Source organism: Chrysemys picta, chromosome 2 (genome assembly GCF_011386835.1).
Source record: "Chrysemys picta bellii isolate R12L10 chromosome 2, ASM1138683v2, whole genome shotgun sequence".
Lineage (NCBI taxonomy): Eukaryota > Metazoa > Chordata > Testudines > Emydidae > Chrysemys > Chrysemys picta.
The window spans coordinates 87,613,400-87,636,293 of NC_088792.1; the positions used below are offsets into that span (position 1 = coordinate 87,613,400).

At 42.7% G+C, this 22,894-nt stretch overlaps 1 protein-coding gene across 11 annotated transcripts in view; it reads left to right on the top strand.

Moving 5' to 3' along the window:
• Positions 1 to 22,894, top strand: part of FBXL2 (F-box and leucine rich repeat protein 2) — a 177,833-nt gene that overhangs the window by 68,781 nt on the left and 86,158 nt on the right. Inside the window, exon 3 of one of the 11 annotated variants that reach the window (XM_065587186.1) lies at positions 20,492 to 20,594. The exons of the other annotated variants lie outside the window; for them this stretch is intronic. The gene's annotated coding sequence lies outside the window, so the exon portion shown is untranslated. The remainder of the gene's footprint in view (positions 1 to 20,491; positions 20,595 to 22,894) is intronic. 11 annotated transcript variants of the gene reach the window in all.

Here is a 22,894-nt window from a genome sequence, read left to right on the forward strand (position 1 = left end):
GGGGGTGGTATGTAATTGTCCCAGGTCACTGGGTGGGGGCTCGAGCCGGTTTTGCATTGTGTTATTGAAACGGAACCCCTAGATACAGAACCCGGCCCTTGTTGCTGCCAACTTAGATGGGCAGAAGGGTTACATATGTTTAAAGAAATTAGACTTCAGTTTTTTTCAAGTAAGCTTGAATTTTCTTTGAGGGAAAAATTAATTCTTCACAATGAACGTGGTGTAGCTTGCATCTACAGACCTGTTAGAAAATCTCTGGCTGTTGTATCAACGCACACAGCACATTGCACAGTGTGCTATATTAATACATTTTAAAATATTTCATGTCTGCATATGAACTTTCAATTTTTCAACATTTTTTATTGTCATATAAAAATTGTTCACATCTTGAAGTTGCATAAACTCGGTATGAGAGGTCCTCTGAAAATAAATTTCCAACAATTTCATTTTGTATTGTTGCATTCCAAACTTGTGATCCAGAGGCCCATTGGTGCCAGCTGTCAAAAGGTTCAAAGTTCTGTAACAGCAATTCCTAACAGGCCTGACAAATTCACTACAGCTAGCACACTGCTTTCATGGTATTTATCCATAAATTATGTCATGTGAAGTCTCTAATAAAAGTTTGTCATACTGATCCTCATAATGGTTGTGAGATGTATGTACGGATGATATTTAAGGAGTTGTGTGGATGTATTGAAAATACGTTTTAAAGTCTGTATCCAAGGCAGAGTTGACAAAGGGGTTTTTGCAAAACAAAGGATGTATATTCACCTTTCTATCTTGGTTCATGTGTAAATTAAACATCATATGTCAACACAATGGAAGCCAAGCCCTGTTAGCATACAAAGTCAACATGAGGATATGAAGTCCTCCTGGAGACAGCACAGCAGGGAATAAACCATGGGGGGGGGGTCGTCTTAACTCTGGGGACAAACAATGACTTTGGGGAATGTAAGGGTAAGGCAAAAAGACACCTCTTTATCCTGCACCTGAGGAAGTAATCAGGGAGTGTCATCACATTCATGATAACCAGATCCCAACCTCCCTGTTTGGAAGCACTGTAAAAGACTTTTAACGTGAGAGAAACTTCTTTAGGCAGAAAGTTAGCCTGTTAAGTTTAATGTCTAGAAAGCATATACTGATTTTGTTTTATATGTAACTTTCTGTTGCCATCATGGAACCAATCAAGGCACTGTGGCAAACCCCTGCCTCTCTCCCTCAGATAGCAAAGCACACAGAGCACAAGTATTTTGTACCAGGCAAGGGGTACAAATTCCTTTTTTCTCACCCTCCCCCAGGATCCCTGGATGTTGTGGTCACCAATGAGAGGGACTACCAGGGACAGACGGCTCCTACGCCTAAGTCAAAGGAACCAAAGGAACTGGCCTATTTAGATAGAAGGCATTTTCCACGGGGGACTTTCAACTCCGCACAGTGACTCTTGCTGGGTTGTTATGATTTTAATATTTGGGAATAAATGATGAAATTCAAGGACTTTCTCCCATAAGACTCCATACAGGCTAGATCAGTGACCACTGCGGTGACAGTGCGGAGAAGTTCGTGGTTGCAGTCCTCAGGGCTACCTAACAAGGTGCAACAAACTATTCAGGACCTCCTGTTTGAGGGAACATTGCTCTTTTTGGAGCAAATGGACGGTATGCACGGCCTCAAGGACTCAAAAGCAGCCTTGAAATCCCTGGGACTTTGTGCTGGCAGGGTCAAGAAAGCAGTACAAGCCACAACAGACAAGTTGCTACTTCTGTCCACCTCCTAGGCAGGACCAACATAGGGGGAAAAACTAGATGCAGACCTCCTCCCTCGTCTTCTTCGGCAGGTTCCACTCAACCCGGACCTGGACACTCGGGATCATCAAAAAACTCGTTTTGACAAGATGCTTGAGGTTGGCACTGCTATTCCCCCTGCGTCAGATCCAGCTACCCCATTCTTTTCCAAACACATTTCCCAGTTCTTGGATGCCTGGACTCAGATCACGTTGGACCGCTGGGTCCTCAAGATGATAGAACTGGGTTATACCATCCAATTTTTATCTATCCTTCCTTCCTGCCCCCTCTCTCAGTCCCTCTTCAGTGACCCTTCTCACGAGCACCTGTTGGAACAAGAAGTCCAATCCCTCCTTCAGGTGGGAGCCATAGAAGAGGTTCTGGTTCACATGAGAGGGAAAGGCTTTTATGAACAACAGCCCGAAGCTATACCGATGAACCTAATGATGCTTCAAGAGCTATGCTCCTTGGCAGCAAAAAACCATGTTAGCAATCTCAAGCAGAGTACCATTAAAGGATTTTTTCACATATGCATTGTTTATCTTGAAAGGTTTCAGAGTAGCAGCCGTGTTAGTCTGTATCCGCAAAAAGAAGAACAGGAGGACTTGTGGCACCTTAGAGACTAACAAATTTATTAGAGCATAAGCTTTCGTGGACTACAGCCCACTTCTTCGGATGCATATAGAATGGAACATATATTGAGGAGATATATATACACACATACAGAGAGCATAAACAGGTGGGAGTTGTCTTACCACCTCTGAGAGGCCAATTAATTAAGAGAAAAAAAACTTTTGAAGTGATACTATCACTTCAAAAGTTTTTTTTCTCTTAATTAATTGGCCTCTCAGAGGTGGTAAGACAACTCCCACCTGTTTATGCTCTCTGTATGTGTGTATATATATCTCCTCAATATATGTTCCATTCTATATGCATCCGAAGAAGTGGGCTGTAGTCCACGAAAGCTTATGCTCTAATAAATTTGTTAGTCTCTAAGGTGCCACAAGTCCTCCTGTTCTTCTTATTGTTTATCTTGTAGTACTTAAGCAGGAAAGTTAAGTTTGCAAAATACTTCACTTATCTTTATTTAATTTCATCTTGTTGATTTCAGACCAGTTCTCCAATTTTTAAGTCATTTTGAATTCAAATCTTGTCCTCCAGTGTGCTTGCAACCCTCCCGGTTTGGTGTCATCCACAAATTTTATAAGTATATTTTCCAAGTCACTAATGATTATATGAAATAGCAACAGACACCTGTGGGACCCTGGAAGAAACTCCTACCAGTCTGACAGCAAACCATTGATAACTACTCTTTTTGAGTATGGGCTTTCAACCAGTTAAGCACACATCTTATAGTATTTTCATCTAAACGACATTTACCTCGTTTGCTGATGAGAATGTCCTGTGAGACTGGGTTGAAAGCCTTAGTAAAATCAAGATGTCTCACATCTACAACTCCTCCCCCCCACCCCCACTAAGCCTGTAATCCTGTCCAATAGAAAATTAGGTTGGTTTGGCATGATTTGTTCTTCGCAAATCTGTGTGGACTACTACTTATAATGTATTATCCTATAGGTGTTTACAAATTGATTGCTCAATAATTTGTTCCAGTATCTTTCCAGGTATTAAAGTTAGGCTGATTTGTCTATAACTTCCCAGGTTGTGTTTGTTCCCTGTTTTAAAGGTAGGTACTATATTTACCCTTCTCCGGTCCATTGGGACCTCACCCATCTTTCATGAGTTTTTGAAGGTAATTTCAAAGATATTTCCAAGATTGCTTTCAGCTAGTTCCTTAAGTACTCTGGGGTGAATTTTGTCTGCCAAATTGAATATATCTAACTTATCTAAATATTCTTTAATCTGTTTTCCCCTATTCTGGCTTGTGTTCCTTCCCCCTTGTTGTTAATATTAATTATGTCGAGTATCTGGTCATCATTACTCTTTTTACTGAAGATTGAAGCAAAATAGGCATTAAACAACTCAGCCTTCTTGGTGTCATCTATTGTTAGCTCTCCTTCTCCGCTTAGGAGTGGACGTACACTTTCCTTTGGCTTTCTCTTGCTGCTAATGTATATACAGAAACTCTTCTTATTTCCTTATGTCCCTTGTTATGCATAGTTCATTTTGAGCCTTAACCTTTCTGATTTTATCCTTACATGCTTGCGCTATTCTTTTGTAGTTATCTTTAGTAATTTGTCCATGTTTCCACATCTTGTAGGATTCTTTTTTGATTTTAAGGTCATTAATCTTCTACCCCACTTCTCAAAATTATATAGTGCTGGTGAAACTACAGAAAACTAACAGGAGTACTTGTGGCACCTTAGAGACTAACAAATTTATTTGAGCATAAGCTTTCGTGGGCTACAGCCCACTTCTTCGGATGCATAGAATGGAACATATATTGAGGAGATATATATATACACATATAGAGAGCACGAAAAGGTGGGAGTTGTCTTACCAACTCTGAAAGGCCAATTAAATAAAAGGGGAAAAAAAACTTTTGAAGTGATAATCAAGATAGCCCAGTACAGACAGTTTGATAGTAAGTGTGAGAATACTTACATGGGGAGATAGATTCAATATTTGTAATGGCTCAGCCATTCCCAGTCTTTATTCAAGCCTAAGTTGATTGTATCTAGTTTGCATATCAATTGAAGTTCAGCAGTTTCTCATTGGAGTCTGTTTTTGAAGCTTTTCTGTTGCAAAATTGCCACCCGCAGGTCTGTCATTGAATGACCAGACAGGTTAAAGTGTTCTCTTACTGGTTTTTGAATGTTATGATTCCTGATGTCAGATTTGTGTCCATTAATTCTTTTGCGTAGAGACTGTCCGGTTTGGCCAATGTACATGGCAGAGGGGCATTGCTGGTACATGATGGCATATATCACATTGTTAGATGTGCAGGTGAACGAGCCCCTGATGGCATGGCTGATGTGATTAGGTCCTATGATGATGTCACTTGAATAGATCTGTGGACAGAGTTGGCGTCGGGCTTTGTTGCAAGGATAGGTTCCTGGGTCAGTGTTTTTGTTCAGAGATGTGGTGAGTACACATCTTCAGGTTGGGGGGTTGTCTGTAAGCGAGGACAGGTCTGTCTCCCAAGATCTGTGAGAGTGAGGGATCATCTTTCAGGATAGGTTGTAGATCTTTGATGATGCGCTGGAGAGGTTTTAGTTGGGGGCTGAAGGTGACTTGAAGGTGACAGCTTGTGGTGTTCTGTTATTTTCTTTGTTGGGCCTGTCTTGTAGGAGGTGACTTCTGGGTACTCGTCTGGCTCTGTCAATCTGTTTTTTCACTTCAGCAGGTGGGTATTGTAGTTTTAAGAATCCTTGATAGAGATCTTGTAGATGCTTGTTGCTGTCTAAGGGATTGGAGCAAATGCGGTTGTATCTTAGAGCTTGGCTGTAGACAATGGATCATGTGGTGTGTCCTGGATGGAAGCTGGAGGCATGTAGGTAAGCATAGCAGTCAGTAGATTTCCGGTATAGGGTGGTATTTATGTGACCATCGCTTATTAGCACAGTAGTGTCCAGGAAATGGACCGCTTGTGTGGATCGATCTAAGCTGAGGTTGATGGTGGGATGGAAATTATTGAAATCATGGTGGAATTCCTCAAGGGCTTCTTTTCCATGGGTCCAGATGATGAAGATGTCATCAGTGTAGCGCAAGTAGACTAGGGGCATTAGGGGGCGAGAGCTAAGGAAGTGTTGTTCTAAGTCCGCCATAAAGATGTTGGCATACTGTGGGGCCATGCGGGTACCCATAGCAGTGCCGCTGACTTGAAGGTATATATTGTCCCTAAATGTGAAATAGTTGTGGGTGAAGACAAAGTTACAACGTTCAGCCACCAGGTTAGCTGTGACATTATCGGGGATACTGTTCCTGATAGCTTGTAGTCCATCTTTGTGTGGAATATTGGTGTAGAGGGCTTCTACATCCATAGTGGCCAGGATGGTGTTTTCTGGAAGATCTCCGATGGATTGTAGTTTCCTCAGGATGTCAGTGGAGTCTCAAAGATAGCTGGGAGTGCTGGTAGCGTAGGGTCTGAGGAGAGAGTCCACATAGCCAGACAATCCTGATGTTAGGTTGCCAATGCCTGAGATGATGGGGCATCCAGGATTTCCAGGTTTATGGATCTTGGGTAGCAAATAGAATACCCCTGGTCAAGGTTCTAGGCATGTGTCTGTACAGATTTGTTCCCGTGCTTTGTCAGGGAGTTTTTTTAGCAGATGGTGTAGTTTCTTTAGGTAATCCTCAGTGGGATCAGAGGATAATGGCCTGTAGAATGTGGTATTAGAGAGCGGTCTAGCAGCCTCTTGGTCATATTCCAATTTATTCATGATGACGACAGCACCTCCTTTGTCAGCCTTTTTGATTATGATGTCAGAGTTGTTTCTGAGGCTGTAGATGGCGTTGTGTTCAGCATGGCCCAGGTTATGGAGCAAGTGATGTTGCTTTTCTACAATTTCAGCCTTTGCACGTTGAGGGAAGCCATCTATGTAGAAGTCCAGTCTGTTGTTTCGACCGTCCGGAGGAGTCCACGCAGAATCCTTTTTTTTGTAGTGCTGGTAGGAAGGATTCTGTGGGTTAGTATGCTGTTCAGAGGTATGTTGGAAATATTCTTTGAGTCGGAGACATCGAAAGTAGGATTGTAGGTCACCGCAGAACTGTATCATGTTCGTGGGTCTGGAGGGACAAAAGGAGAGGCCCCGAGATAGGACAGACTCTTCTGCTGGGCTAAGAGTATAGCTGGAAAGATTAACAGTATTGTTGGGTGGGTTAAGGGAATTATTGTTGTGGCTCCATTTTCCAATTTTGAAAACAGATTTTGTCTGTTCGGTATAAAGAAGTGTGTCTTATTTATAGGGTTTAATTTTTTTTTAATGGGGTGTGTCAACTACTAACATAGCCAATATATACTATTCTTAAAGAACTATTTTGATCATGTGGTAAAGATCATACCTTCTAAAATGTATAATTATCTGTTTAACCAAGAATAAGCATTTATTTGAAGTCTTATACATTTATGAACCAAAAATAGTGTAATTAATATTGACATCAACCAGCAGCATCCAGAAAGATCAGTTAAGATGACTAATGTTCTCCAAAATATGCACAGTTTGAAAAACCAAAGGCACAGGTTGTGTCCGTGTGTATTGTTCAATTTTTTTATTGTCTTGAGGTATTACTACACCATCAGAGACTCCAAATTGCTCTACAGAATATAATTAACATCCTCATTATTTTTCACTAAATTAATTCTGTATTGCCTCCTTTAATTAAGGAGTAATTCAACCTTAGGCAGAAAGACTTTGCTCACCGTTTAGGAATTTGACAGTAAGTACTGCTGAAAGTAAAGTGATATCAGATGCTCTATTGCTAGTTGTCTGTTATAACAAAATTAGTTATTCTCCCATTTATAGCTATTTATAACAATATGATATTGACTGCTCTCTTCTATTTTCCACGTGTACAAAAAAGATAATGTTTAAAAATAAAAGCTATTGCATTTTCTTATCGTATTGATATCTTTGCGGGGTATAAACAGAAGACCATCAAAATCTTGTTTGTATTCACATTGCATTCTTTTTTCTTTAAACTTAGCTTGTTATAATGAAACTGCTTATCTCCCTCCCCTCATGAAAATTTCACCTATAACTCCACTTCTAACCTGGTACTTATGAGAAGCAGGTGCCAGTTAAAAAAATAACTTCTAAGATGTTCAGCTACGACAGAGTAACCAAGTGATCTTCTTACTGTAAATGTTGTCTTCATTACCATGCTACCCACACTCATGTCACATCTAAAATTAGACTGTAAGCTTTTCAGGGTAAGGACTGTCTTTATATTTGATTTACAAAGTACCTAGCACACTTTAGTGTAAATAACAGAAAAGTTCAGCCTTACTGAGTGGGGGAAAGGTCTGTCTGAGGTGGAAACTAGGGTTACCATATTTCAACACTGAAAAAAGAGGACACTCCACGGGGGCTTGGCCCTGCCCCAACTCCGCCCCTTCCCCAAAGCCCCTGCCCCAACTCTGCCCCCTCCTCTGAGCACCCTGCATTCCCCCTCCTCCCTCCCGCTCTGATCTTGGTTGGGAGTTGCTAAGTGCTTCCCTGCTCCCCACTCGCCCTGCAGCCCCCCCACCCCTGCAGCCTCTGTGACCCCTGCTCCCCACTCACCCTGCACCCCCCGCCCCTGCAGTCTCTGCGCCCCCCGCCTGCCCTGCCCCTGCAGCCTCTGTGACCCCTGCTCCCCACTCGCCCTACAGCCTCTGCGCCCCCCGCCTGCCCTGCCCCTGCGCCCCCTGCCCCTGCAGCCTCTGTGACCCGTGCTCCCCACTCGCCCTGCAGCCCCTGCCCCCCCTGCCCCTGCAGCCTCTGCGCCCCCCGCCTGCCCTGCCCGTGCACCCCCCGCCCCTGCAGCCTCTGTGACCCCTGCTCCCCACTCGCCCTGCAGCCCCTGCACCCCCCCGCCCCTGCAGCCTCTATGCCCCCGCCTGCCCTGCTCCCCCGGCAGTCTCTGCCTGTTGGGGGCTTCAGATGCTCGGCGGCACGGGTCCCTGCAGCCCCGGCCGCAGCTTCCTTCCTGCTGCCGAGCACGTTCCCCGGCCTGTCTGTCCCCACCGGAAACAGCTCCTGCGGCGCCAGGTTCCAAGCTGCGCGGGGCAACGGGGCCACAGGAAGGGTCCCCCAGTGGCTGGGGGGTCCCCGCCCGCGAGGGAAGCCCGAGCCCCACCCCGTTCCCCGCCTGAGCATTGTAGCTGGGGCAGCTGGGCTGCGCTGCGGACCCGGCAGATCGTGCTGGGTGGACCCTGGCTTATGCCTCCCTATTTCCCCGGACATGTCTGGCTCTTTGGAAATTCCCCCCGGACGGGGATTTGAGCACCAAAAAGCTGGACATGTCCGGGGAAATCCAGATGTATGGTAACCCTAGTGGAAACCAAACAGACCTCTTCAAGTCATCGGATGCAGACACAGAGGATTGGGCAAGGCAGCAAGAAGACATCTGGAGGCAGGGCTGCTCTCTGTGTTTTGCTGCCCCAAGCACGGCAGTCAGGCGGCTTGAGGCGGCGCGCCTGCGGGTGGTCTGCTGGTAACGCGGATTCAGCGGCATGCCTGCGGGAGGTCCGCTGGTGCCGCGCCTTCGGCATCCCCGCCACCAAATTGCCGCTGAATCCGCGGGACTGGCGGACCTCCCACAGGCATGCCGCCGAAGGCAGCCTGACTGCCGCCCTCACAGGGACCAGCAGGCCGCTCCCCACGGCTTGCCGCCCCAGGCACACGCTTGCTGCACTGGTGCCTGGAGCCGTCCCTGTCTGGAGGGAATGGGTGTCTCCAAGAAGACATTATTTGTATGGAGGGATATCATTGTTTCAATTCCAGGGGGGAAGGAGGCTGATCTATGTGGAGAGTGGTCTACTTTGTGTACTTTTTCTGGTTTAATGACATTACGATCTTAAAACCGATATTTGAGTAGACTTATTCTACAAAGAAAACAGGCTGCTTTTATAAATGTTAATTACTGCTTAGTGCCATTTTCCAAGCCAAAAGAAAAATTACCACATGTGTCAGCTGTTGCAGTGTTAGTTTGCCACTGGGCCAGGGCCACTCTTTTCCTTGTGCTATTGTCTTGTTGGGGACCAGACCAGCTAGGACCAGCTGCTGGCCTGCTGCCTGACTGATTGTCTAGCAGCTCAGTTAGTGAGCCCTGTGCTGCTTTGGACCTGACAGTGGCCACAGCCCCGATTGGTTGCTGGTTTATCAGCCCTGCTTATAAGCCTAGCCCCCCACAGCAGACCAGAAGCTGCTGAACACAGACCAGGCCCACAGCTGTGCTTGCTATTGTTCAGTCCCTGCACCTGCTTTGTTCCACTCCTTATTCCAGCACTTGCTCCATCCTGCTTCCAGTCCCTGCTCCCCTCTGGCCTCAGACTTCCGGCTTCAATCCCCAGTTCTGCTTCTGGCTTATGATTTTTACCCTCTAATTCTGGCATTCAGCTTCTGTCTCTCTGGTATTGATCCCTGGCTCTGCCTCTGGCTTAGGACTCCGGTTTACCCTCTGGCTCTGGCATGTGGCTTCTGTCTCTTTGGTACTGATCCTTGGCTCGTTTCCTGGACTCTGCCTACCTTGGATCTAGCTGTTAACTGGTAGGCAGAACTCTTGTTCCCATTGCTATGCCTGACTGCCCATGGCCTGGTCAGCTACATCTATATTATGAAAAGTGAAAGGTTGAATAAATGTTTAATTGCATAATTGAGTAAGAATATCAGAGAGCTACTTAATATCTAATTTAAAAAGTATCTTCATACAACTGCAGTTCTTTCTTTCTTTCTTTCTTTCTTTCTTTCTTTCTTTCTTTCTTTCTTTCTTTCTTTCTTTCTTTCTTTCTTTCTTTCTTTCTTTCTTGTAAAGCATTATTTGATTATTCAATTTATCAGTTACTCTAATATAGGGGCAATCTGAGAAATAGGTTTCTTAACCTCAAAGGATAATGACAGAAGTTATAAGTCAAATCCAAGACATTATTGTAAATCTAGACACAACTACTTTTCTATTGAGATGGCACAACCTTCAACTGCTAATACTCAAGAAGGAATTAAAGACCTCTAAATTGTTAATTACAGAAGGTGTTTTTCTGCTGGGAATAGTAACTGTAAATTGCTGGAAAAATGAAAGGATTTTTTTTTTAGTATTAAGTTAAAATTTTAATTAAAGCATTAGAAATTAGCCACTTCAAATAGTGTAGTTATAGTACAGTCTTGTGAAACTGTTTTTTGAAAATATTTTTAAAATGTGATGTGTATTTAACACAATGAATATAACAGTATATGATTGAAAAAGAATGCATGTCTATTACTTATAATTTTGGCAAGAAAAGAGAGGTGACAAAGATTTTGGGGAAAAAAGTTTATATTATTTGAAGTGCTGACATTGTAATAAGACTGAAAACACACAGCCCCAGAAACAAACAATGGGCTTACTGTGAAAGGCCTTTTTTGAAAGAGTATTGACATATACATATGTATACAGGAGAGGATGCCTTTCAAAGTAATTGAGGCTAATGGCATTTTGGGCTGTATAAGTAGGAGCATTGCCAGCAGATCGAGGGACGTTGGAGGGTAGGGATAGGATACAGAGGAACTAGACAAATTAGAGGATTGGGCCAAAAGAAATCTGATGAGGTTAAACAATGACAAGTGCAGAGTCCTGCACTTATGACGGAAGAATCCCATACACTGCTACAGACTAGGGACTGAGTGGCTAGGCAGCAGTTCTGCAGGGGTTACAGTGGACAAGAAGCTGGATATGAGTCAACAGTGTGCCCTTGTTGCCAAGAAGGCTAACAGCATTTTGGCCTGTATAAGTAGGAGCACTGCCAGCAGATCGAGGGACGTGATCATTCCCCTCTGTTCGGCACTGGTGAGGCCTCATCTGGAGTACTGTGTCCAGTTTTGGGCCCCACACTATAAAAAGGATGTAGAAAAATTGGGAAGAGTCCAGCAACGGGCAACAAAAATGATTAGGGGACTGGAGCACATGATTTATGAGGAGAGGCTAAGGGAACTGGGATTATTTAGTCTGCAAAAGAGAAGAATGAGGGGGGATTTGATAGCTGCTTTCAACTGCCTGAAAGGGGGTTCCAAGAGAATGGATCTAGGCTGTTCTCAGTGGTAGCAGATGACAGAACAAGGAGTAATGGTCTCAAGTTGCAGTGGGGGTGGTTTAGGTTGGATATTAGGAAAAACTTTTTCACTAGGAGGGTGGTGAAGCACTGGAATGGGTTACCTAGGGAGGTGGTGGAATCTCCTTTCTTAGAGGTTTTTAAGGCCCGGCTTGACAAAGCCCTGGCTGGGATGATTTAGTTGGGGATTGGTCCTTCTTTGACCAGGGGGTTAGACTAGATGACCTCATGAGGTCCCTTCCAACCCTGATATTCTGTGATTCTGGATAAACATAGATTCATAGATTCTAAGGCCAGAAGGGACCACTGTGATCATCTAGTCTGACCTTCTTTATAACACAGGCCATAGAACTTCTCCAAAACAATTCCTAGAGCAAATCTTTTAGTAAAACAGCCAGTCTTGATTTAAATATTGTCAGTGATGGAGAATCCACCACAACTGTTGGTAGATTGTTCCAATGGTTAATTACGCTCACGATTAAAAAATTATATCCTATCTCCTAGAACTGGAAGGGACCTTGAAAGGTCATCAAGTCCAGCCCCCTGCCTTCATTAGCAGGACCAAGTACTGATTTTTCCCCAGATCCCTAAGTGGCCCCCTCAAGGATTGAACTCACAACCCTGGGTTTAGCAGGCCAATGCTCAAACCACTGAGCTATCCCTCCCCTACCTTATTTCGAGTCTGAATTTATCTACCTTCAGCTTCCAGTCATTGATCATGTTATGCCTTTCTGTTAGACTGAAGAGCCCATTGTTAAATATTTGTTCCCCATTAGGGTTACCATATTTCAGCAAGCAAAAAAGAGGACGGGAGGAGCCCCGCCCTAGCCCCGCCCCTGCCCCTTCCACTTCCCGCCCCCCCAGAACCCCCAACCCTCCCCCCATTCCTTGTCCCCTGACTGCCCCCTCCTGGGACCCCTGCCCCTAACTGCCCCCCAGGACTCCACTCCCTATCTAAGCCTCCCTGCCTCTTGTCCCCTGACTGCCCCAACCCTTATCCACACCCCCACCCCCAGACAGACCCCTGGGACTCCCACGCCCCATCCAACCACTCCCCACCCCCTGACAGCCCCCCCAGAACTCCCAACCCATCTAAACCCCTCTGTTCCCTGTCCCCTGACTGCTCCGATCCCTCTCCGCACTCCTGCCCCCTGACAGCCCCCCCCAGAACTCCCAACCCATCTAAACCCCTCTGCTCCCTGTCCCCTGACTGCTCCGATCCCTCTCCCTACTCCTGCCCCCTGACAGCTCCCCCCCAGAACTCTCAGCCCCCCCCACCCCGCTCCTTGTCCCCTGACTGCCCCCTCCTGGGACCCCTGCTCCTAACTGCCCTCCAGAACCCCACCCCCTACCTAAGACTCCCTGTTCCTTGTCCCCTAACTGCCCCCTCCTAAGACCTCCCCAACTGCCCCCCAGGACCCTACCCCCTACCTGTACCCTGACTGCCCAAAACTTTCTCCACTTCCCCCAAAAAGCCCCCCCCCCCCCCGTTTCTTGACTGCCCCCTCCAGAACCTCCCTGCCCCTTCTCCTGCCCCCTGGCCCCCTTACCCTGCTGCTCAGAACAGGGTGTTGGGCTCTGTGCGAGCCGGACATGTGGCTGAGCTCCCCAGCACAACAAAACCCGGTCCCTGGCCCTGCACAACAAAACCCGGTCCCTGGCCCGGACCGGGCTGCAGGGGAGAGCTGCCCTTGTATCAGCACAAAGTGCTCTCGCTCCCGTTTTGCTTCGCTGCATGGCAGAAACCGCTCCCAGTTGCAAAAAGGGAGGGCTGCACTTTGTGCTGAGACACTTGCTCAGAATGCAGGGCGGATCCGGCTCCTCTACAGCTGCTCCGGAGTCCAGCCCGGGACTTTCCTGCAGCCCTCCCAGCCGCTCGCTCTGCTCTGCCGGGGGAGGGGGGAAATCCCGGACATTTTGAGTGCTTTACAAATTCCCCCCGGACGCTATTTTTAGTACAAAAAGGAGGACATGTCCGGGTAAATCCGGACGAATGGTAACCCTATTCCCCATGTGCGTACTTATAGACTGTGATCAAAGTTGCCCCTGAATTTTCTCCTTCTTATAGATTAACCACCTTAAATCACACTATAAGGCATATTTTCTAATCCTTTAATAATTCTCGTGACTCTCCTTTGAACACTCTCCAATGTATCAACATCCTTCTTGAATTGTGGACAGTGGAACCAGACACAGTGTTCAGCAGCAGTCACAGTAGTGCCAAGTACAGAGGTAAAATAACCTCTCTACTCCTACTCAAGATTCCTATTTATGCATCCTAAAATTGCATTAGCTTTTTTGGCCATAGCATCAGACTAGGAGCTTATGTTCTTCTGATTATCCCCCACAATCCTCAAATCTTTTTCAGAGTCACTGCTTCCCAGGATAGAGTCCCCCATCTGGTAAGTATGGCCTACATTCTTTGTTGCCAGATATATATCATTTCCACTTAGCCATATTAAAACACACACAGTTTGCTTGCACTCAGTTTACCAAGCAATCTAGATTTCTCTGAATCACTGATCTGTCCTCTACATTATTTACTTCTCCCCCAATTTTTTGTGTTATCTGCAAACTTTATCTGTGATTTTGTTTTCTTCCAGGCCATTAATAAAAATGTTTAGATAGTGTAGGGCCAAGAACAGATCCCTGTGAGACCCCACTGGAAAGAGACCTACTTGAGGATGATTCCCCGTTTACAGTTACATTTTGAAACCTATCAATTATCAGTTTTTAACCTATTTAATGTGTGCTATGTTAATTTTGTATCATTCTAGTTTTTAATCAAAATATCACATATCACCAAGTCAAACAACTTACAGAAGTCTAAGTATATTACATCATCACTATTACCTTTATCAACCAAACTTGTAATCTTGTCTAAAAAAGATATCAAGTTAGTTTGACAGGCTCTATTTAACATAAACCCATGTTGATTTGCATTAATTACATTAGCCTCCTTTAGTTCATTATTAATTGAGGCTCATATCAGCCGCTCAATTATCTTGCCTGGGATCAATGTAAGGCTGACAGACTTATAATTACCTGGGTCATCCTGATTACCCTTTTAGAAAATTGGCACAACAATAGCTTTCTTTCAGACTTCCGGAACTTCCCCAATGCTCCAAGACTTACTGATAATCAACATTACCTGTCCGTGTATTCCTCAGCCAGCTCTTTTAAAATTCTTGAATGCAAGTTATCTGGACCTGGTGATTTAAAAAAGTCTAACTTTAGTAGTTTCTGCTATGCCTGTGGAATGGAAAGAGAGTTTTCACAATATAATGAGACTGCATCATCTGTTTTTCCCTAAATACAGAACAGAAATACTGTATTTATTGAATATCTCTGCCTTTTCTGCATTATTATTGATAATTCTACCATTTTCATCTAGCAATGGACCAATACCATTATCAGGATTCTTTTCATTCCTAATATATTTAAAAACTCGTTATTGTCCTTAATTCTGCTGGCCATAAATTTCTCCATGTGTCCGTTGGCTTCTCATATACATTTTCTACAATTTGTAACTTCTGATTTATATTCATTACTATCAACTTTCTTCCATTTTGTGTATGCATATGTATGTATGTGTGTATATATGTGTGTGTATACACACGCACAGAAAGCTACCTTCACTTCCAGTATAAACCAGTTTAGTTTTTTAACCGGTACACCCTTTTCCCACAGTTGTGGAATTGTGGCTTTTGGGGCATCTAGTAAGGTGTTCTTAATGATTCCCAATTATTATTCACATTTTTCTGATTACATTCTTCCTGCCAGCTGATTTGGCTCATAATTGTTTTCAGCTTTGTGAAATTGGCTCTGTTAAAGCACCAAGTATGTATATTACTGGTCTGGACTTTATTCTGCTTGCACATTATAAGTGTGATCAAGTTATGATCACTTGTACTTAAGCTACCATTAAGTTTTAGTTCTATGATCGATTCCTTTTCATGTGTTAGGACAAGGTCTAATGTAGAATTCCCCCGTGTTGGCTGCATCACTTTGAGTTGGGAAGGCAACCCTTTTTGAGTTAGGAAATTGTCATCTATAATGTTTAGAAATTCCAAGGGTGTTTTAGTACTGGCAGCATGAGACCTCCAGCATATATCACTCAAATTGAAGTTCCACATGATCTCAGTATTTTTTTTGTACACATTGTAGATAGGAAGTGGTCATCTTGTTTCTAAGTGTGATTTGATGGTCTGTAGTAGACACCAACTAGTATCCCCTCTTCTGGTTTATTTGTTAGGACATGGATCCATAAGCATTCAAGATGATTTTCTTCTGAGTTATCTGTGACTTGCAAACAAATAAGGCCATTTTTGATGTAGAGTGCGACTTCTCCTCCTCTTTTGCCCACTCGGTCCTTCCTAAATAGGTTATAACCATTGATTTTAACTTTTCAGTTGTGTGAATCACTGCACCTGGTTTCAATAATACCAGCTAGATCAAATTTATGCTCATGAATGATCAATTCCCATTCATACTATTTGTTATGCATGTTCCTAGTATTAGCGTATAGGTCAGGGGTTGGCAACCTTTCAGAAGTGGTGTGCCGAGTCTTCATTTATTCACTCTAATTTAAGGTTTCACATGCCAGTAATACATTTAAACAGTTTTAGAAGGTCTCTTTCTATGAGGCTATAATATATAACTAAACTATCGTTGTATGTAAAGTAAATAAGGTTTTTAAAATGTTTAAGAAGCTTCATTTAAAATTAAATTAAAATGCAGAGCCCCCCAGACAGGTGGCCAGGACCCGGGCAGGGTGAGTGGCACTGAAAATCAGCTCGCGTGCCGCAGGTTGCCTACCCCTGAATTAGTGCTTAGCAATTCGTGCCCCCCCCTTTTTTTTTTTGGATTCTTATTGTAAAAACACTTCACATATGGTACTAACAAATCTTGATATTAAATCAGAAATCAAAATGAATAAAAAGAAATATATGGAAATGAAAAACTGACACATCAGGTATTGAAAAAACATTGATTTACTCAAAATTCTATGTTTAATCCTATGTCTATTCTGAAAAGTAAAACTAAAATTGTAGAGATCCATATTTTCTGTTTTGGTTAAATATGCTCAGTTAACAAGTAAAGTTTTTTCTAACTGCGAGTCTTGAAAATTCTACCTAGGCTCCATGAATCAAGTTGGGTTTTTTTTATCACTGATGATAAAGGTTCTGCAGGGTAAAGCAGACCCTACTTTACAATTCCGTTGATGATGCAGCTCACTTTCTTATCTTTGTTGGCTCTACAGGCCTAACAGGAATAAAAAGCAGTATAAGCTTTTTTTTGGTCATTTAAGCAAGTCAGAAGCTTTTTATTCCTTTTATTTTTAGTTTTTTTAAGAAATAACATGTTGGAGCAGAATGAGAGACACAATACAGATCTATAAAATGTAACAGATAGGTATGAAAACGAGAAATCAAACACAAATGTGGAATCTACTGACTTAACAGAAGTGTGTATATATGTGTGTGTGTGTGTATATATAAATAAAATAGGTTTGTCGATTAATCGCAGTTAACTCACGCAATTAACTCAAAAAATTAATCACGATTAAAAAAATTAATTGAAATTAATCGCATTGTTAAACAATAGAATACTAATTGAAATGTATTAAATATTTTTGGATGTTTTTCTACATTTTAAAATATATTGATTTCAATTACAACACAGAATACGAAGTGTACAGTGCTCACTTTATATTATTTTTATTACAATATTTGCACTGTAAAAATGATAAAATAAATGATATTTTTCAATTCATTTCATACAAGTACTTTAGTGCAGTTTCTTTATCATGAAAGTGCAACTTATAAATGTAGGTTTTTTTGTTACATAGCTTCACTCAAAACAAAACAATGTAAAACTTTAGAGCCTACAAGTCCACTCAGTCCTACTTTGCTAAGAGAAACAAGTTTGTTTACATTTACGGGAGATAATGCTGCCCACTTCTTAATTACAATGTCACCTGAAAGTGAGAACAGGCGTTCGTATGGCATTGTTACAGCTGGCATTGCAAGATATTTACATTCCAGATATGCTAAAGATTCATATGCCTCTTCATGCTCCAGCCATCATTCCAGAGGGCATGCTTCCATGCTGATAATGCTCATTAAAAAAGTAACATGTTAATTAAATTTCTGACTGAACTCCTTGGGGGAGAATTGTATGTCTCCTGTTCTGTTTTACCTGCATTCTGCCATATATTTCATGTTATAGCAGTCTCGGATGATGACCCAGCACGTTGTTCGTTTTCAGAACACTTTCACAGCAGATTTGACAAAACGCAAAGAAGGTACCAATGTGAGATTTCTAAAGATAGCTACAGCACTCAACCCAAGATTTAAGAATCTGAAGTAACTTCCAGAATCTGATCAGGATGGGTTGTGGAGCATGCTTTCAGAAGTCTTAAAAGAGCAACACTCTGATGCGGAAACTACAGAACCTGAACCACCAAAAAAGAAAATCAACCTTTTTCTGGTTGCATTTGACTCAGATGATGAAAATGAACATGCGTCGGTCTGCACTGCTTTGGATTTTTATCGAGCAGAACCCATCATCAGCATGGACACATGTCCCCTGGAATGGTGGTTGAAACATCAAGGGACATATGAATCTTTAGCGCATCTGGCATGTAAATATCTTGTGATGCCAGCTACAACAGTGCCATGCAAATGCCCATTCTCACTTTCAGGTGACATTGTAAACAAGAAGCAGGCAGCATTATCTTCTGCAAATGTAAACAAACTTGTGTGTCACTGAGTGATGGCTGAACAAGAAGTACGACTGAGTGGACTCGTAGGGTCTAAAGTTTTACATTGTTCATTTGAATGCAGTTTTTGTTGTACATAATTCTACATTTGTAAATTCAACTTTCATGATAAAGATGTTGCACTACAGTACTTGTATTAGGTGAACTGAAAAATACTATTTCTTTTGTTTTTTTACAGTGCAAATATTTGTACTGTAAAAAAACAAAAGAAATAGTATTTTTCAAATATTTGTAATCAAAAGTAAATATAAAGTGAGCACTGTACACTTTGTATTCTGTGTTGTAATAGAAATCAATATAGTTGAAAATGTAGAAAACATCCAAAAGTATTTAAATAAATGGTATTCTGTTATTGTTTAACAGCACGATTAATCGTGGTTAATTTTTTTTAATTGCTAGACAGCCCTAATATATATATATCATAATAAAGTGAAGCGTTTATATTTGTCCTCATGGATTTTTGAGGGATTATTTTATTCATAGTCTAACAGAAGCCTGATGATTTAAAAAAAAAATCCTAGTTATTTTCATATCTGAGTTTCTCCATGTATCTCAGACCCTTCTAAGTCAATTAATATTGGGGGGCTCTTTTCTTTTTTTCCAGTATTCAGTTAAAGATAATCTTTCCCCAACCAGAAGATAAGAAATTAGTCTGGAATAGTTTTTCAGTAGGTGGGCTCTTTTCCTACTGGAGTTTGAAAGAGAACTCGGTGGACAGTCTAGATCAAGTGGTTTCAGAAGTTTAATCTAAGGCTAGGTCTACACTACCCGCCTGAATCGGCGGGTAGAAATCGACCTCTCGGGGATCGATTTATCGCGTCCCGACGGGACGCGACAATCGATCCCCGAATCGACGCTCTTACTTCACCAGCGGAGGTGGGAGTAAGTGTCGTCGACAGGAAGCCGCAGAGGTCGATTTTGCCGCCGTCCCTACAGCGAGGTAAGTCGGCTGCGATACGTCCAATTCAGCTACGCTATTCATGTAGCTGAATTTGCGTATCTTAAATCGACGCCCCCCCCCCGTAGTGTAGATGTAGCCTAAGGGTACGTCTATACTTACCTCCGGGTTCAGCGGTAAGCAATCAATCTTCTGGGATCGATTTATCGCGTCTTCTCTAGACGTGATAAATCGATCCCGGAAGTGCTCGCCGTCGATGCCGGTACTCCTGCTCCGTGAGAGGAGTACGCGGAGTCGATGGGGGAGCCTGCCTGCGGTAAGTACCTTGTAGTTCGAACTAAGGTACTTCGACTTCGTTATTCACTTGGCGAAGTTGCGTATCTTAGTTCGAACTGGGGGGTTAGTGTGGACCAGCCCTAAGATACAGAACGAGAAATTGGCCATCTTCGAATCGTCCCACCAGCTATGGAGAAAGTTATATTTCCTCATGCAGTTTCTAACAGGCATCATAGGTACTTTAAATACATGTTTTTTTATTTGAGAGGAAGAAAGATACCACTGAAACATCCTTTTTTTTAATGTCAACACATACTCAGTGTAGATGAGGTAACTGCAAGCATATTTTTTCATCAATTTTGTATTACTATAGAGGGAAACTCTTATAGTACTTTTATGGGAATTTTGGGTGAAAGAAAAAACAGACCGTGGGTGACAGGATTGCTAGGTATCTAGCTGTAAGCATTTTGATTGCTGTGATCCCACAAATACTGGAGAGAAAGTTACAATTGATGAGATACTTTTAAACTGTATTACAAGGGGTAGAAAAAATGATATCAAATAGATCATTGCCAGGTACATAAGCTCTATATTTATGTTTTACTTTGCCCATTTAAATTTAAACTTAAGAATCTTTGAGTTCACTGGTCAAAGCCTAGTTCCATCACTTTGGAGCCTTAATTTATCTTGAACTGGAGACCACCTTAAAACTCCACAATTTCTGCTTAACAAAAGCTGAGGTTTCAGATGTCTCCAATAAAACATTATTAGCATATAAAGCTAATTTATTCTCAGAGCCTCTAGTTTATGTGCCAGGAATGCCACTCTTGTTCTTAGTTATCCATGCAAAGAGTTCTGTCAATACAGCAAAAAGAAGTGACAGAGGGTACTCTTGCCCAGTTCCACTGTGCAAAACAATTAATTTGTTTTAGTGCCCAAACCATAACCTTGGCTATGGAGTGTTGTTTAATAACTTAGTCTGGTACATTATATCCCCCAGATTTATGCTTTGAATTTCCCCCTTTAAATAATTCAACAACTTGATTAAAGACTTTTCTTCATATTAGGGACCTTCAACTGACCTCAATGGATCATTCCGGCCGACCTCTTACATTGTGTGCCAGTTGATGCCTTGAAAAGAACAGGTCTGATCTCTTTTCACCAATCTAGGTAAGATAGGTTCTATCCTCGTAGCTGGAACTTTGGCAAAAATCTTAACATCCGAGTTAAAGAATTAAATGAGTTGCAACATGAAATGTTGTGGAAATTACAGGCTTGCTGTAGCCTGTTCTGTGAGCCACAGTAGGCTCATAGCACTGCCCAGGGAGACTGCTGTAATTTACAGGCCCTCAGGGTTATTAAAGTTACACCGTGGGCCTCTCCAGCCCTCAACATAGCCCAGGATCGTGAGGACACAAAGGTGGTTTGAAGTCATCTTCGCTCCTCTACCGTTGGGCTGTGAGTTCTGAGCTGCTCCTCTTAGAGAGACAGCACAGGATCTCACCCTATGCCTTTTTGAAAAGTAACACTTAAATGGATTGCCTCTAATAAAAAGTTCCATTATTATATTTTTAGAAAGCATTTGTGAGAATTTTCAGTTTTTTATCTCTGCCTTAATCTGTTCCTTTGGATCCCTTTTTTTCTAGAGGCAGTACTAACTAATGAGTTTCCCTCTTGGAAACACTCCCATGAGCGTCCCAACGAATATCCCTGGAGGCCATAAGTGCTGGAAATGGGGGTGCTGCTGCACCCTCTGACTTGAAGTGGTTTCCATTATATACAGGGTTTATAGTTTGGTTCAATAGCTCTCAGCACCCCCACTATAAAAATTGTTCCAGCACCCCTGTTGGAAGCTTCTAAATTTTTTAATTTGAAATATATTTTAGGTTCTTTTCTAAAATCACTATCTTCGACCAGTAGGAAATCAAGTATATCTACTTTTTGCTGCTCAGTTTTTCTGACCTGTCTGAAGTTGGATTAAGTACAGACGCTCCCCAACGTACACAAGCGTTCCGTTCCGGAACACCTTGCGTAACTCGAATTTTTGCATAAGTTGGGAATGTATACCCAACCATTACGCAAAAAAAACAACAACAAAAAAGCTTTCTAGCTTACGGAACTTATGGAACTTTTTCCGTAAGTGCAGATTTGTGTAAATCGGGTTTGCGTAACCTGGAGAGCATCTGTATTGCTTTTTAGTTGCATTCCAGTGTGTTTTTACTTGTGAACTGAACAAATTTGAAAAGCCATTAAAAGTCAGTAGAGATGGAACCTATTATAATGCCTTTTGTGCTCAGGTTTCAGACTACAGCTGCATTTCAGTTTTGATCTGCTTAACTTAGTGGGTTTCCACTGTGTGTAGAATTGATACTGCATTAGTTTCCTATATATATAGCATTTCCTATACCCTTTACTTGATCATAAGATGGACTAATCAGATGGAGTATTAAATCATTTTCTCAAATATGGTGTTAGAGCTTTTGGAACTTTAGATGTTAAAGCTGTAGTTACTATACATATTGAGGTTTAATGTTACAGTATATGTTAATTTTATGAGTAAGCAAAAACATTATTTTAGGGCATTGTAATGTGGAACTCTGTACTCTTTAAAAGCAGTGTCTGAGCTATAAATACAGACAATGGTCTTACATTTAAGGAAAAGTTGATTAAAACAAAGGTGATATTATTTATTTAAAGGGTGAATTTTGTTTAAGCCAAAATTAGATACTATTGGAAATCTTCTAGAGATCCTTTTATTATTATTATTATTTCTAGCAATTTTTTTTCTTTATATGAAGTTTGTAGCAGCTTACTGTTTTAGCAAAGTGGTGACGAAGGGCGCCCTCCAGATGGCCTGGGACACTACTGACTTGGCCACCAGGATGGTTGTCTCGGTGGAGAGGCGCAGCTCTTGGCTACAGTCTTCGGGGTTATCCCAAGAGATGCAGGCCATGATCCAGGACCTCCCGTTTGAGGGCGTGGGGCTCTTCTCTGAGCTCACTGACGCAAGGCTGCATGGCCTTAAAGATTCCTGGGCCATCCTGCGGTCGCTGGGCTTCCACACTACACAGCAGGCCAGAAAGCAGTTCTGGCCTCCTCCATCTAGGTTCTAGGGATCTTCCCAGCAGGAGTCCTACAGGAGAAAGGACAAAGACAAAGGGTTTAAGCACCGCCACCCTTCATCCTCTCGCTCGCCGGCTCAACCTGGCCCTTTGAAACACCGTGGGGGCCAGAGACAGGTGTTTTGAAGGTGCGACCGGGGACAGTGCCCCAGTCAAGTACCTGGATCCACCCTCCTGTTCTTTCCTCAACCACCTACAAGCCTTCTAGTTGGCATGGTTGCAAGTGACATCAGACCGTTGGGTGCTCAACACAATGTCCTTGGGCTACACCCTACAGTTCTTGACTGCTCCTCCCTTCCACCCCCCGCCCCCCTCCCTCTTCAGGGACCCTTCTCACAAGCAATTCGC